Source organism: Vicugna pacos, unplaced genomic scaffold (genome assembly GCF_048564905.1).
Source record: "Vicugna pacos unplaced genomic scaffold, VicPac4 scaffold_19, whole genome shotgun sequence".
NCBI lineage: Eukaryota > Metazoa > Chordata > Mammalia > Artiodactyla > Camelidae > Vicugna > Vicugna pacos.
In genome coordinates this window covers 39,559,996-39,574,363 of record NW_027328740.1, presented here as the reverse complement: position 1 = coordinate 39,574,363, position 14,368 = coordinate 39,559,996, and the positions used below count along the sequence as shown (strand labels likewise).

Sequence of the window (14,368 nt, the reverse complement as noted above, 5' to 3'; positions counted from 1 at the left end):
GTAAGGTGACTAACATCGAGAGAGAACAGCAGAATGTGGATCTTCAGTGATGACTGATGCTTCAGAAATCTGTACTTAATATTTATTACACTTAACACTTTGGTAAATGGTTAATAAAATCACATTATATTTATAGGTGATACTAAAAAAAATGAGTTAATACCTTTTGTTTAAGAAAAAAGAAAATGTAGATAATTTATTGAACTTTTGGAAACAGACTAGCTCTCTAGCTCAGGGGAAAGGTATTAACGTGATGGTCAGAGGCAGGTGACTGTGTCTGATGCTAAAGTACCTGCTACCAGCACATTATGCCCACTAAAAACACAAATATCGGGGGGAAGGGTGGGTATAGCTCAGTGGTAGAGCACGTGCTAAGCATGTACAAGGTCCTGGGTTCAAGCCCCATTACCTCCATTAAAAAAAAAGTAAAAAAAAGCACAAGTAACTGTCACAATTTAAAAGCACTGAACGGTGCACCCTCCAAGCCTTCTCCTCACATCCCTCTGTCTCTTCTGTCCAAAGGACCTGAGGGTGGGGAAGGGGATGAGAATGCTTTAGTAGCCCCTGCATTTCTATTTTCCACCACCACAGTCACACAAACTTTAAATAATATTCTTAAATATGGAAAACTGCCATTTTCCTCAATCATCGGTAAAGTAATTTTTAGAAATCGTCATTCTGTTTTAAGACTCGTAACTTCAAATAGTAGACAAAAACAACATGAAATGTTAATTGAAAATGTGGCTTCAGGGGAAATCCCCTAAGCCCTTCTTCCCACCAGACTGTTACCCCTAGGCCCCAACTCTAGAGAAATTGCAGAATAACCACTGTGCCCTTCACCATTGTACCTGAGTCTGTACAATGCTCTGAGAATAAAGAGGAAAAAGACACAGTCCCTGCTTCCGGGAGCTCCTAGGTGCACAGGACTCATAGTGAAGTGATGGCTGAGGAGGCGTGTTAAGAGGGCTTGGATAACAGTCAGCAGAGGGTGCTCAGGGCAGAGAGCCGGAACTGTAGCCAAGGCTCTCCCAGAGGAGGGAACCACTGTGCTGAGTTCTGAGATGCCCTAGAAGTGATCAGGTGAACGTATAATGTTAAGGCCATTTCTCCCTGGGGAGCTGCGCATGCAAAGGAGGGAGGCCAAAGAGAGCCAGGTCCCTTCCAGGAACTGCAAATAGTCTACAAGCGAGCACAGGGTGCGGGAGGCAGATGAGCAACCAGGTGGAGAGATCACAGGTGCACATCTCAAAGGACTCTGTGTGCCTCCAAGGTAGAGGAGACATGCAAAGTGATCTAGAAAGAGACAAGATAGAGGCAGGGAGGACTATTGGCAGGTTCATGTGGAGGCCTGCTGAGGCCCTCTCAGGAGGAGAGAGAAGAAAACATTTCAGCAGGTGGACGGATTGGCCACAGGTGTGATGGAAGGGCAGGAAGAAGTCAAAGATGCCGGCCAGTGGTAGAGCACGTGCTAAGCATGTACAAGGTCCTGGGTTCAAGCCCCATTACCTCCATTAAAAAAAAGTAAAAAAAGCACAAGTAACTGTCACAATTTAAAAGCACTGAACGGTGCACCCTCCAAGCCTTCTCCTCACATCCCTCTGTCTCTTTTATGGCTTTGGCAGTGTCTAAATTATAGTGCCATTCCCTGAAATAAGAAGGGCAAGAACCTCCTAGCGGAAAACATAGGCAAAACATTATCTGACATACATTTCAAAAATTTTCTCCTAGAAGAAATAAAAGCAAGAATAAACAAATGGGACCTAATGAAACTTACAAGCTTCTGCAGAGCAAAGGAAACCAGAAATAAATCAAGAAGAAAACCTATGGAATGGGAGAAAATTTTTGCAAGTGAAACCGACAAAGGCTTGATCTCCAAAATATATAAGCAGCTCATATGACTCAATAAGTAAAAAATAAACAACCCAATCCAAAAATGGGCAGAGGACCTAAATAAGAAACTCTCCAAGGAAGACATAGAAATGATCAAAAAGCACATGAAAAAATGTTCAATATCACTAATTATCAGAGAAATGCAAATCAAAACTACAATGAGGTATCACCTCACACCAGTCAGAATGGCTGTCATTCAAAAATCCACAAATGACAAATGCTGGACAGGCTGTGGAGAAAGGGGAACCCTCTTACACTGCTGGTGGGAATGCAGTTTGGTGCAGCCACTATGGAAAACAGTGTGGAGATTCCTCAAAAGACTAGGAATAGACTTACCATATGACCCAGGAATCCCACTCCTGGGCTTGTACCCAGAAGGAAATCTACTTCAGGGTGCCACCTGCACCCCAATGTTCATAGCAGCACTATTTACAATAGCCAAAACATGGAAACAACCTAAATGTCCATCAACAGGTGACTGGATAAAGAAGATGTGGTATATTTATACAATGGAATACTACTCAGCCATAAAAACCGACAACATAATGCCATTTGCAGCAACATGGATGATCCTAGAGAATGTCATTCTAAGTGAAGTAAGCCAGAAAGAGAAAGAAAAATACCATATGAGATCACTCATATGTGGAATCTAAAAAAAAAAAAACAAACAAAAACAAAGCATAAATACAGGACAGAAATAGACTCATGGACAGAGAATACAGACTTGTGGTTACCAGGGGGGTAGAGGGTGGGAAGGGATAGACTGGGATTTCAAAATTGTAGAATAGATAAACAAGATTACACTGTATAGCACAGGGAAATATACACAAAATGTTATGATAAATCACAGAGAAAAAAATATGACAATGAGTGTGTATATGTCCATGAATGACTGAAAAATTGTGCTGAACACTGGAATTTGACACAACACTGTAAAATGAGTATGAATTAATAAAAAATGTAAAAAAAAATACAAACCAATTTGAACCTGTTGAAAAGACATTTGTTCAAAACAGCACGGTAGCAATGAAGTTGCTCTGGCTGGCAGGGACTTATTGGATTCCTGTGAGTGCTGGACTCCTCACATGGAATTCCCTTGGCACTCCAGGACGCCTGTGGTTGTCCCCATGGGTTTGTGGCCATATGTGTCACACACAAGTCTCTGGCTTTGCCACAATTTCAATGCCTTTTTTGGCTTATGAAAGGTTTTGCACTCAAATGGAGTTTTCTTGAGTCCACTCACTGATGTCATTTACCAGATTTATAGTCCAGATCTGACATTCTTGACTCTTAAAATCTTGCAGACATTCAAATGTTTCAGGTTTGGATGTGTATTCACCTCTGGAGGCCTGGACCATATTCGATAAAGCCACCCGGACAAGTTCAGCAAAATGCAAAGAAATTTTTCTCTCTGCTAGACTGAAATGTCTATGAAGGTATAAAAACTTCTGCATCTACAAATGTAGGGAACCAACTCATCAATAACATATCTATCCGTAATGCATGGACATTTAAAAAAAATACTGTATTTACTCCTATCAAATTCTTTCTGGCTTTTGCCAAATTGTGTCCTAAACTGTAAGGAAAGTATATAAATTTAGAGAATTTTTGACCTTTTAAGAGAAAAAGGAACCCTCCTACTCGGTTGGTGGGAATGTAAATTGCACAGCCACTTTGGAGGACAGTATAGAGTTTCCATAAAAAACTGAAAATAGACTTCCGTGTGATCCAGCAATCCCATTCATGCGTATATTTCTGGAGAAAAATATAATTCAAAAAGACACATGCACCCCAATGTTCACAGCAGCACTATTTACAATAGCCAAAACACTGAAACAACCCAAGTGTTCACTGACAGATGACTGGATAAAGAAGTTGTGGTATATTATATATATATATATATATATATATATATATATATATATATACACACATATATGCATGTGTATACACACAGATATACACACATGAACACACACACACAATGGAATACTGATCAGCCATAAAAAACAAAATAATGCCATTTGCAATATCATGGATGGACCTACAGGTTATTATGCATAGTGAAATAAGTCAGAGGAAGAAAAACAAATATTCTATGTATTAACTTATATGTATATATAAAAAATTGAACAAATTAATTACTATAATAAAACAGAAATAGACTCACAGGTACATAGAACAGACTGGTGGTTACAAATGGGGAGAAGGAGGAGAGGGGAGGCAGGGAAGGTGTAGGGTATTGAGAGGTAAAAATTACTATGTATAAATTGGATAGCTTACAGGGCTGTATCATAGAGCACAGGGAAATATAGCCATTATTTTATGGTGACTTTAAATGGAATATAATCTATAAAAATGTTGAGCCTCTGTATTGCACACCTGAAAATATTATGATGTAAATCAACTATTCAATTACAAAATTTTTCATCAAAGTTTTCTTTTCATATTATTTGCAATAAGTTAGAAGCCAGAATTGTCAATAGAAACATAGTGTAAGTCACAATTTTCCAGTAATACCATTTAGAAAATAAAAAGGAACAAGTGAAATTAATTTCAGTAATAATTATATTTATCCCAAAATATCCAATATACTATCATTTCAAAAGTGTGATTGACACTTTTAAAACTTATTAATAAATATTTTACATTAGTTTTGTTGTATGAAGTCTTAAAAATCTATTATATATTTTCCACTTATAGAACATCTCAATTCAAAATAGCCACATGTGGCTAGTGGCTACTATACTAGACAGAGCAGATTACACCATTCACACTTCTGATAAATTACCTTCTGTTACTTATTTTAAAAACTTGCAGAAAAGGCTTTAGATATTCCCTATATCAAACAAAGCAACCTTGACGGGTGGGGAGTATCTTCATTATAAAGTGAAAAATAAAGGTAAGAGAGCCATGGTTACATGTATGTTAATGTAACAATACCTTCTTAATTCATTCAGGGCTTTACAATCTTTCTTCATATGCCAAGGATTCACTGTCACTGTACAATATTTTTCACTGTTATTATCTTTGGAATTGAGAGGCTTCTGATGAACCTGCTTTGTGCATCTGTACATAAAAGAAAACAACAAAACAGCTACAAGAGCTACAGTGAATGCCCCCCCATTAATTTAGAAGAAGTCTCACAGTATTTCCCAACATAAAGGCTAAAATATAATTCAGAACACTTTGTGATGGTCAGCATGATTTTAACAAAAAAGTAGATAATTACCTCCCTGGTGTCAAAGCTCTTTCAGAGGTGGGCACCCGAAATTTAGTAAAAATGATTTTGCATATATCTTTGAAAGAAATGCTAAGAAATGATCTTTTCTGTTGGAAATTAGCCTGCTTTTACATTCTGCAGTAGGCATACGTGTTTACAAACCAGGCAGGAACTGGATCATATTTTACACATACTTTAGAAACTGATTTGAATTTTGCTCTCTACCTGCAAGGCTATTTCTTACGTAATTACATAAGCTGGCCACTATACTAAATTTTGTTTCACTATTTGCTTAATCCTCACAACAACTCTATAAGCTGCTATTATTACCCCCATATAACAGATAAAGAATTTGAGGCAGAAAATAATTTGGGTAACTTGGTAACTGGTGGAGCTGGGTAAGACTGCAGCCAGTCTGACACTCAAGTCCATTCTTCTCACCGATGTCTGATACTGCTACCTACATTCAGCAATGACAGCTGAATTCATATTTAAGTGTGTCATTTCTAAAAGCCAAAGCTCTATTAGTACTGCTGTGTAAATTATTCTTTTGAGATGTGATTGCCAAAAAAACAAAAACAAATAAAATCAGGGTGCCACTGAGTGGAGGGCGAACTGCATATGGATGGAAAAAAGGGGACTTTGTGAGGACACAGTTGCACAACTCTAGAAATATCTAAAATGGCTGATTTGTGCAATTATAATTTGTGAATTTTATGGCCTGTAAATTACACCTTAATACAGCTATTAAATTAAGAAACTGGATACCAAATTAAGCTAAAACACATATATATATATCACACAAAGAACAACAGGCAAATATCATTATTTACTGCACCATTCTTTCATGCAGCTTCCTTTCCTCACCCGTTCCTGAAAGGATGACTCATTTTATAATATTTTAAATTATTTAGCAAATAATTTTTGACAGGCTACTATGTACCCAGGACTAATCTAGGCACTTGGAATAGATCAATAAACAAAACAAAATTCCTGTCCTCACGGAGCTGGGTTGGAGTCTAGCTGGGGTGGGGGGTGGAGATGACAATTCACACGAAAGAGAGGCAGAGGAAGTGGCATGTTAAGAAAGAGGAACCATGGAAAAAATAAAAAAAGGGCAAGGTAAAGAGAGTTTAGGGTATGGGATTATGGTGATGTTGTATTAAATACCAGAGCAGGCCACACTGAGGACTGAGGTTAGAAATAAGACTAGGAGGTGAGAAGTCCCAGGTAGACGGAATAACCATCACCGAGGCCAGCGTGCACCTCGCATGTTCCAGAATGGGGGCACTGCTGGAGCTGCGGAGAAGGGTCAGTGCAGATCCTGTATGGCCTTGGAGGACGTTGCAAGGACTGTGGCTTTTACCCCGAGTGAAATTGGGAGGCACTGCAGAATGACGACACAATCTAACTTAGGTTTTCAAGGCTCACTTGACTGCCGGGTGAGAATAGTCAAAACGGGTCAGAGATGAAAGGAGGGAAGCCTCTGAGAAGGGCTGTGCAGGAGGAGAGGACAGTGGCTCAGGGCAGGGAAGCAGCAGTGGAGGCAGGAGCCATGGTGAGAAGTGGCTGGGTTCTGGATCTGTTTTAAAGGCAGTGTTAAACCAGATCTATTGACAGAATTCATGTGGTATGTCAGTGAAAATCAGAATAACTCCAAGTTTTTTGACCCAAGCAGCTGGAAGGATTAAGTTTCCACTAACTGAATGGGGGATGTTGCAGAAAGGACCAGTTTGGGGGGTTGGACGACAAAGAGCTCAGTTTTTACACATGTTGATTTTAAGATATCAGAGTTCCAAGTGAAGATGTCAAATCAGCAGAACATTGTAAGAGTTCAGAGTTGGAGAGAAAAATTCTAGAGGGAGGCAGAAATGTGGGAATCATGGGTCACACAGGTGGTAGAGGAAGACATGAAACCCAGATACTCAAACATTAAGATAACCTGGCATTAACCATAGAAGTTGTCCTTGAGGGCCTGCCTACTAGGTGTGGATATCAGTCCTATTTCCCAACCACTCGAATTTTATAAAGGAACTTACAAATGAATTCGTGCAAGACACTGCCTCCAGTGGGTGGATCCAGAGAAGGAGTGGGAGAATGGGATGCTGCACGCTACTCCTTACGGCAGAATATGTGTGTGTGTGTGTGTGTGTGTGTGTGTGTGTACGCATGTTTGTGTGCACAGGGGGATGAGACATACCTAGCTTAAGAAAAAGAGCTAGTAAGTCTAGAAGCCGAAAGATGAAAGAAAATCCAGATCTGGTAGAGGGAAGAGGGGAAACACTGTGTACTGAAAGACATATCCCCATACTGCCATTTCCCACCATCCTATCAGGAACACAGTTGGAAAGGGGGGAATTATGTAGATACGTGTGATGTACACAAACTTTCTGACTATGTAACACTGAACATCTACATATGTAGCAAGTTAATGATATTTATATCTGCTTCAAGTTTAATAACAAGTTCACAACAGAGGGAAAATAAAATATTGAGGACTGGTAGGAGTATCATAGAAGGACTTTCAACGCTCAGAATGGAAGCAAAATCAGCTTCACCCCACAAAGAATGTCATTAAGTGTCAAGAATGTTTATATTTGCTTAAGAAATTGAGAGTTACAGCTTCCTGCTTTAAAGAATTAACTTTAAGACAGATACCATACTATAAGCAACGTCTATACTGGAGCTTTCTTAAAGCTATTTTTAGTTTCTGCTTGTTCTGATGTACTCCAGACACTCTGCAAAGAAAACCTTCTTTTCAAAGGCTTAAAGGAATAAAAAAAGAAATAACACTGCATTCTTTTCAGTGTTCTATGTACTGAAAGACACTTGCAAATGAAGCACCCAGCCACAGGTCTACATTTTTAACAATAAAGTCGTTTGCGCAATTTTTCAATTGCTATGTGGCTTTGTGTCAGTCTCTCACTAAGAAGCAGAATGGAGTACCAGAAAATGACACATCAGGTCTATAACTACAGATGTGCGAGATGAACTTACACCAGGAAACAGCTAAGTGGGAGGGTAAGGTTTACCTTTTAAGTTACCGTAAGTGCAGTTACACCTGCTCCCTGCTTCCCCTGTGAAGTGAAGAGCTAGTCTTTTCTAGAAAAGCTCTCATTCTGAGAACTGTCTTCTTTAAAATATTCGGAGATTCTCTTTTAAGGTTCTTGCACTTTTAAGCCTTTCCCCAACTCTACATCCTATAACAAGTGTAAAAATTATCCTATAGCCTATTGTTACAGAACATACTCTACAAAAGCTGAGGTTTCCCAGGGTTTGGATCCCAGAACTCTGCTACCAGATAATCCTAAAGCTTTCCTTCCTTAACAGACTCTTCTGCCAATTCCCAGCTGCGGGCAAATTCGGCTTCTCAGACCAGGTAACTTTCTAACTCTGCCTACGAACACTCTGCTGCCAGTAAAGGAACTCTCAGACAGAAAGCACACAAAGCCCCTAGTGAGGGTTGCCTCCTTCAATCAATCAAGATGCCATCACCAAGCAAATATTTAAACCAACTGCAAAACCTCTGAAGACAACTTACAAACAATATACTTTCTATGGAGGCATACTATTTGCTCTGGAATAGTGATTTCCATTGGAAGGAACAAAGGACCACATGACCCAAGCAATTTTTTAAAACTACACATAACCATCCCTCTTCACGTGAGGATTCAGGCAAGACGGTCTTACAGGCCTAGGTGTAACAGAATGACAGCACCTCTAGGAGTAGGTTGAAAAGCAGCGAGGTAGACTTCTAGTGAAAGGGGGTGATGTAACAGGGCCCATCGCCCACTTACCTCCCACCACAGGACAATCATCTCAGATCGAGAACAAACACTTTGGGAAACAGAGGTTGTTTATATTTTTATGGATTTCTGGTGGAAATAATGCCCTGAGTCATGTGAAGTTGTGGCTGCCAAATTGAACAGGGGACTGGACATTTTCACATTCAGGACAAAAATAGCCCCCGGATAGCCACCATATCTGCTCTCCCCTTTGCCTGTTCACCCCAAGAGCTGCAGGACTCTCCTGCTTGCAATGACACCCACCAATTCTCACAAATTCTTGCCAAGTTCACGTCATCAGCTGGTGGTGTCAAAGTCACTATTTGTACTGCTATGAAGTCCCTCCATTACTTTATATCCCTTCTATTTTCTCTCTTGTCTTCCTACCTACACTTGCATACACAAGATGGTTACTGCACTAACATTGCCTCTGTAATCAATCCAGGATATAGGAAGTAGAGATTCAACTGTAACCAGTCCCAGAATACTTGTCATGCCACTCTAGTGTCCCAAAAAATACTCTGGCATCCCTCATCTCACACAAACAACCACTGCACTACTTAGAGGTTGTAAAATTAGAGGGCTTTCTCTACTGGGAAACACTGTGGCTTGTGGTAGAGTTGTGATTTCAGTTTTGGCAACGGATTACAGGCAAAAAGACATGGTCCACAAAATTTCTTCAAGCGTTTGGAATTTAAACTTTCATTAGATACAGAGCCGGAGGACTAACCGTAATCTATGAACATATGGTCATATTATCAAATAATGTTCATGTCTACCTTACAGACATGTAAGGACTTGGATTACACCTGCAGCCTCTAGGCCTTTAGAATTGGATGTGAAGCATCCTGTGAAATAAAAACCTCCTATCCAGTCACAGAACACCTTAGAGGCAACATCACACTAATGTCACTGAATACATTAGTATAGTCCATGTATGGTTAAGTTACAAATCCAATTTCTCAGAGATGGAAAGGAGATGTCTAGAAAAGCTGGAAAAGCCCAATTACTAAAACAGCTCAAAAGTTAATGCAGACTCCTACACCTCCCAGAGCAGAGGGCGGAGGGGGCATTGCCCACCACTCTGTCCTTCCCCAGGACGTGGCATGTGGGGAAGCAGGCATGAATGGGTGGCTGGGACTCGGAGGTGGAGAGGTGATGAAAGCAAGAGTGGAACTGCTCTTGTCCTAGAACAACAGAGCTGTAAAATGCTCGGCTTCAGTACAACCCACTCCCTTTCCCACTTTCCCTCCCACCTATGTGACAAACAGAACATAACCAAGCACTTTCTGCCCATGATGGTGACTACTAGCAGGAAAGGGACCAAGATAAAAGCATGTCTTATAAAAGATGTCTGATTTTAAGGCTATGTTATAAACAATGATCAGCACTGTCAGAGTGGGACACTTGTGAGGCGCTCAAGTAGGGAGGAGGAGGTTGAGGATCCATTTCCAGCACTTAAATGTGTTTTATCACTCCTATTTCTGACCTTTCCTTTGCCACTATTTGTAGCACTGCCATCACTGGCAGGTAAAGGGGCAGCAATGTGACTTGGCCGTTTGGCTGATGGGGCTACATTTCCCAGCACTGGAATGAAAAGGCACTGGAAGACGATCAGCTGGATGATGTGAACTGTGGTCCTGGCCTGTGCCAAACACTAACCAGGTGACCCTGGGTTAGGCTCTTAGTCTCTCTGGGCTTCCGGCTGTTTACTTATAAAAGAAGGTTTTGTCATTGCACAAATATATCCAATATGAAATGTAACGTGAAAGTCAAACATAATGACAATTCACCTGCTTGCCTCAGGAAACTGTACAAGCACTGAACACTATGTGAATGTAAATACAGACTTAAGAAAACTATTGAGGTAAAGCGCTAAACTGAACATGGAGATAAAGTTTTATGGATTTTCTTGCCTTTCTTTTTTAATTGCAACACTGAATTAATAGTTATTAGCTATAATCCACACCACCACCCTGCGAATAAATAAAGTAGGTAAGCACTGCCTGGATGCATGTTTTGTCCGATGCTAAGCAGGGTGAGGGGTATAAAGGAGGCTGAACAAGGTAGTCTTCTCCAGTTACCAGCTAAGTGAGGAAAAACATTGGAAACCACCCAGGGATGGTACCAAGTCAGTACTCAAAGCCAAGATTACAGGCTACTGATCATAAACAGTGCAGGAATACAAAGAGGAGCTAGAAGTATTTGGAGTAAATAGGGAAGACTCTATGAAGGGGATGGGGCTCCAACTAGTTCTCAGGGCAATTGTAATCTGTTTTAACTGAGGACTGGATAGGAAAAGGCTGGTGACTCCTGGTTTTTAATAAGGCACATGTTACCATAGGAGGCTAAGTTACATAATAATTGGAACACATAAGCTAAGTACAAAATGATGATGGGTCGAGACTACCTGACTGAGATCTGGTTGTGTTAACTCTTTGACTTGACTCTAGATGTTGGAGAGCCAAAACTGTAGGTTGACTGAAAGGGGGGGAGAGAATATCCAAGAATTCAGCAGAAGGAAACAATAACGTATCAGGGATGAAAGCTCTTCATCAGAGTATCAGCAATCAGAATAGACACTTGAAACCAAAAACATACAGTTCAAGAAGCTGACAAAATATGGAGGGTGGTGAGAAAAAGATAAATCAAAGACCACTCCAAGCCTTTGGGTATTTAAGACCGGAAGAATGATTATCCCACTGAATAAGTGGAGACGCTGCAAGAAGAAAGATTATGAAATCAGCTTTAGACATGTTGAATCTGACGTATGAGCTAAGAGTAGGTTTTCTCTAAGAAGCTCAAAATTCAAAACTGAAGCACAGATGTAGAGTACAGGCTTAAAGATGCAGATGGACAAGACATGATAAATCTCCTAAAAGAAAACATAGGCAAAACATTATCTGACATAAATCTTAGCAACATTCTCCTAGGGTAATCTACCAAGGCAATGGAAATAAGAGAAAAAAATAAACAAAAGGGACGTAATTAAACTCATAAATTTCTTCACAACAAAGACAACCATAAGTAAAACAAAAGGAAACAACAACCTACGAATGGGAGAAAATATTTGCAAATTATACGACTAACAAAGGCTTAATTTTCAGAATATATAAACAGCTCATACAACTTAATAACAAAAAAACAAACAGCTCAATCCTAAAATAGGCAGAAGACCTAAACAAGCATTTCTCCAATGAAGACACAATTGACCAATAGGCACAGGAAAAAATGCTCGATATCACTAATAAACCGAGGAATTCAAATCAAAACTACAATGAAGAATCAGCTCACACTAGTCAGAATGGCCATCGCTCAGAAATTCATGAATGATAAATGCTAGAGAGGCTGTAGAGGGAAGGGTACCCTCTTACACTGCTGGTAGAAATCTAGTTTGGTGTAGTCATTATGGAAAGCATGGAAATCCCTGATAAAACTAAAAGTAGACTTACCCTATGACCCAGCAATTCCACATCTGTGTACATAACTGGAAATAACTCCAATGTGAAAAGATACCTGCTCACCAGTATTCACAGCACCACTGTATACAATAGCCGAGACATGGAGGCAAGTTAAATGTAGTAACAGATGACTGGGTAAAGAAGTTGCTGCATATTTATACACTGGAATACTACTCTACCATGAATAGGACAAAATAAAACCATTTGCAGCAACATGGATGGAGCTAGAGATGGTCATTCTAAGTGAAATCAGCCAGAAACAGAAAAATACCAAATGATACAACTCATATGTGCAATCTAAAAAAAGAGAGAAAAAGACAATGTGAACTCATCTGCAGAACAGAAACAGACTTGCAGACTTAGTAAACAATCTTAAGGTTACTAGGGAAAGGGGAGTTCGAGATTTACAAATGTTAGCCACTACATATAAAAAGAGATTTTAAATAAAGTTTCTTCTATATAGCACAGAAACCTATGTTCATTATCCAGCAATAACGTATAATGAAAAAGCCGATACAGCCACCAACTGAGGAAGCAAGAGAAGAAAGGAGAGTTAGTTATGCTGGGCTAGAGCCCACTTCTAAAATCCTTGTCAGCCACTGATGCTGCCCCGAGTACACTGAGCCTTCCTCCCAGGGACAGGCTGACATGACATGTGTCCTGCAAACCTGGGGCAGCAGAGGCCGTCCACAGGTCTGGCCCTGGGGGAGATGGGAGCAAGTCCACCTGCTTCCCTTGGGGCAGCATCCCTCCCCGCAGCCTCCGCCACCTGACTGCACCGCGCCTGCCTCTCAGGAAACCACTGGCTTGAAAACAAGTGATCCACGAACCTGGGGCAGCGGCAGGGAGATGGGCAGCGACCTGGCAAGCTGGTCGACTTGCCCCCATCTTCCCCTCGGCCTGTCAAGGGCTCGGCCTCTGCTGCTCCAGGCACGGTCCCTAGGACAGCCTGCTCCTGGGAAGAGGGCGCGGTGGGTCGAAGGGAGTGGCGGGTTATGGAGTCTGACCATGGGGGCCCGTGGATTTGCTTCAAACTCCCCAGCGCATGGCCTGAGCTTGGCCTCTGCTGCCTCAGGTTCGTGGAACTCAGGTTACAGGTCAGCCTGCTCCTGGAAGGCGGGTGCTGTGCTGTCAGGGAAAGGTGGCGGCTGCTATGGCGGGATTGGGGCTGCCCTATGAGAGCGCGGGGTTTGCGACCATTTCCCGCTGCCGCTGCAGCCATCCCAGCACACTGATCACACCGAGCCCACCTCCCAGAAGCAGACTGACCTGTAACCTGAGTCCCACGAACCTGGGTCTTTAGAGGCCGCCCCCTAGGTCAGGCCGCGGGTAAGATGGGAGCAAATCCAGGGGCTCTCATGGGGCAGCCCCCATTCCATCCGTGGCCCCGCGACCGCACCGCACCCGCCTCCCAGGAGCAGGCCATGATCTGGGGGCCAATCGGAGATGCTCCTGGGCCTTCCGGCGCCCTCCCACCTCCCGGGGCTGTACCTGATCTCCTAAACCCGGGTTTAAGCTGCGGCACAAACGCGAGGTCCAGGAACTACTAATAGCGGGGTTACCACGAACCACAGCGGCGGCTGGGACCCGCCTCTGGGTCCTAACGGGACGCGCGGCCGGGACCTCACCTCCGCACCCCTCCCTGGGCGCATCCTCAGCTGCACAGCACAGGCGTCACCCGCCGGGTCCCCGAGAAGCGCGCCCCTACCAGCGCCCTCTTAACTGTCCGGCAGCGGCAGCCGAGCCGCGGGCAAGCTGCGGCCCAGGCCCCAGGCCGTGTTCCTCTTCCAGGAGCTGGTCCAGGAGCAACCGGCTGCCGCCAGCTTCCACGCGTTCTGGGTGGGTTCCGGCGTCCGCGCGTCTGTCCGTCTGCGCGTGCGCGCCCCTCCTCCTCCCGCCCGCAGCGCAAACTGCTCGGGTGGGTCTCCTGCTTTACCGGCCCTGGCCGCTGGGGCCGGGAGGAGCCAGGTGGGGCCCCTCCTGCTTGTCCCGCCGGGTCTCCATCCCCA

At 42.5% G+C, this 14,368-nt stretch overlaps 1 long non-coding RNA gene across 1 annotated transcript in view; it reads right to left on the bottom strand.

The window, feature by feature from the left end:
• LOC140693424 (uncharacterized) overlaps positions 1 to 14,113 on the bottom strand; it is a 36,876-nt gene extending 22,763 nt beyond the window's left edge. The window contains exons 1-2 of the long non-coding RNA XR_012069192.1: positions 13,988 to 14,113; positions 4,834 to 4,959 (exon numbers count right to left, since the gene is read on the bottom strand). This is a non-coding gene — a long non-coding RNA (uncharacterized lncRNA). The remainder of the gene's footprint in view (positions 1 to 4,833; positions 4,960 to 13,987) is intronic.
• Positions 14,114 to 14,368: the final 255 nt, after the last annotated feature.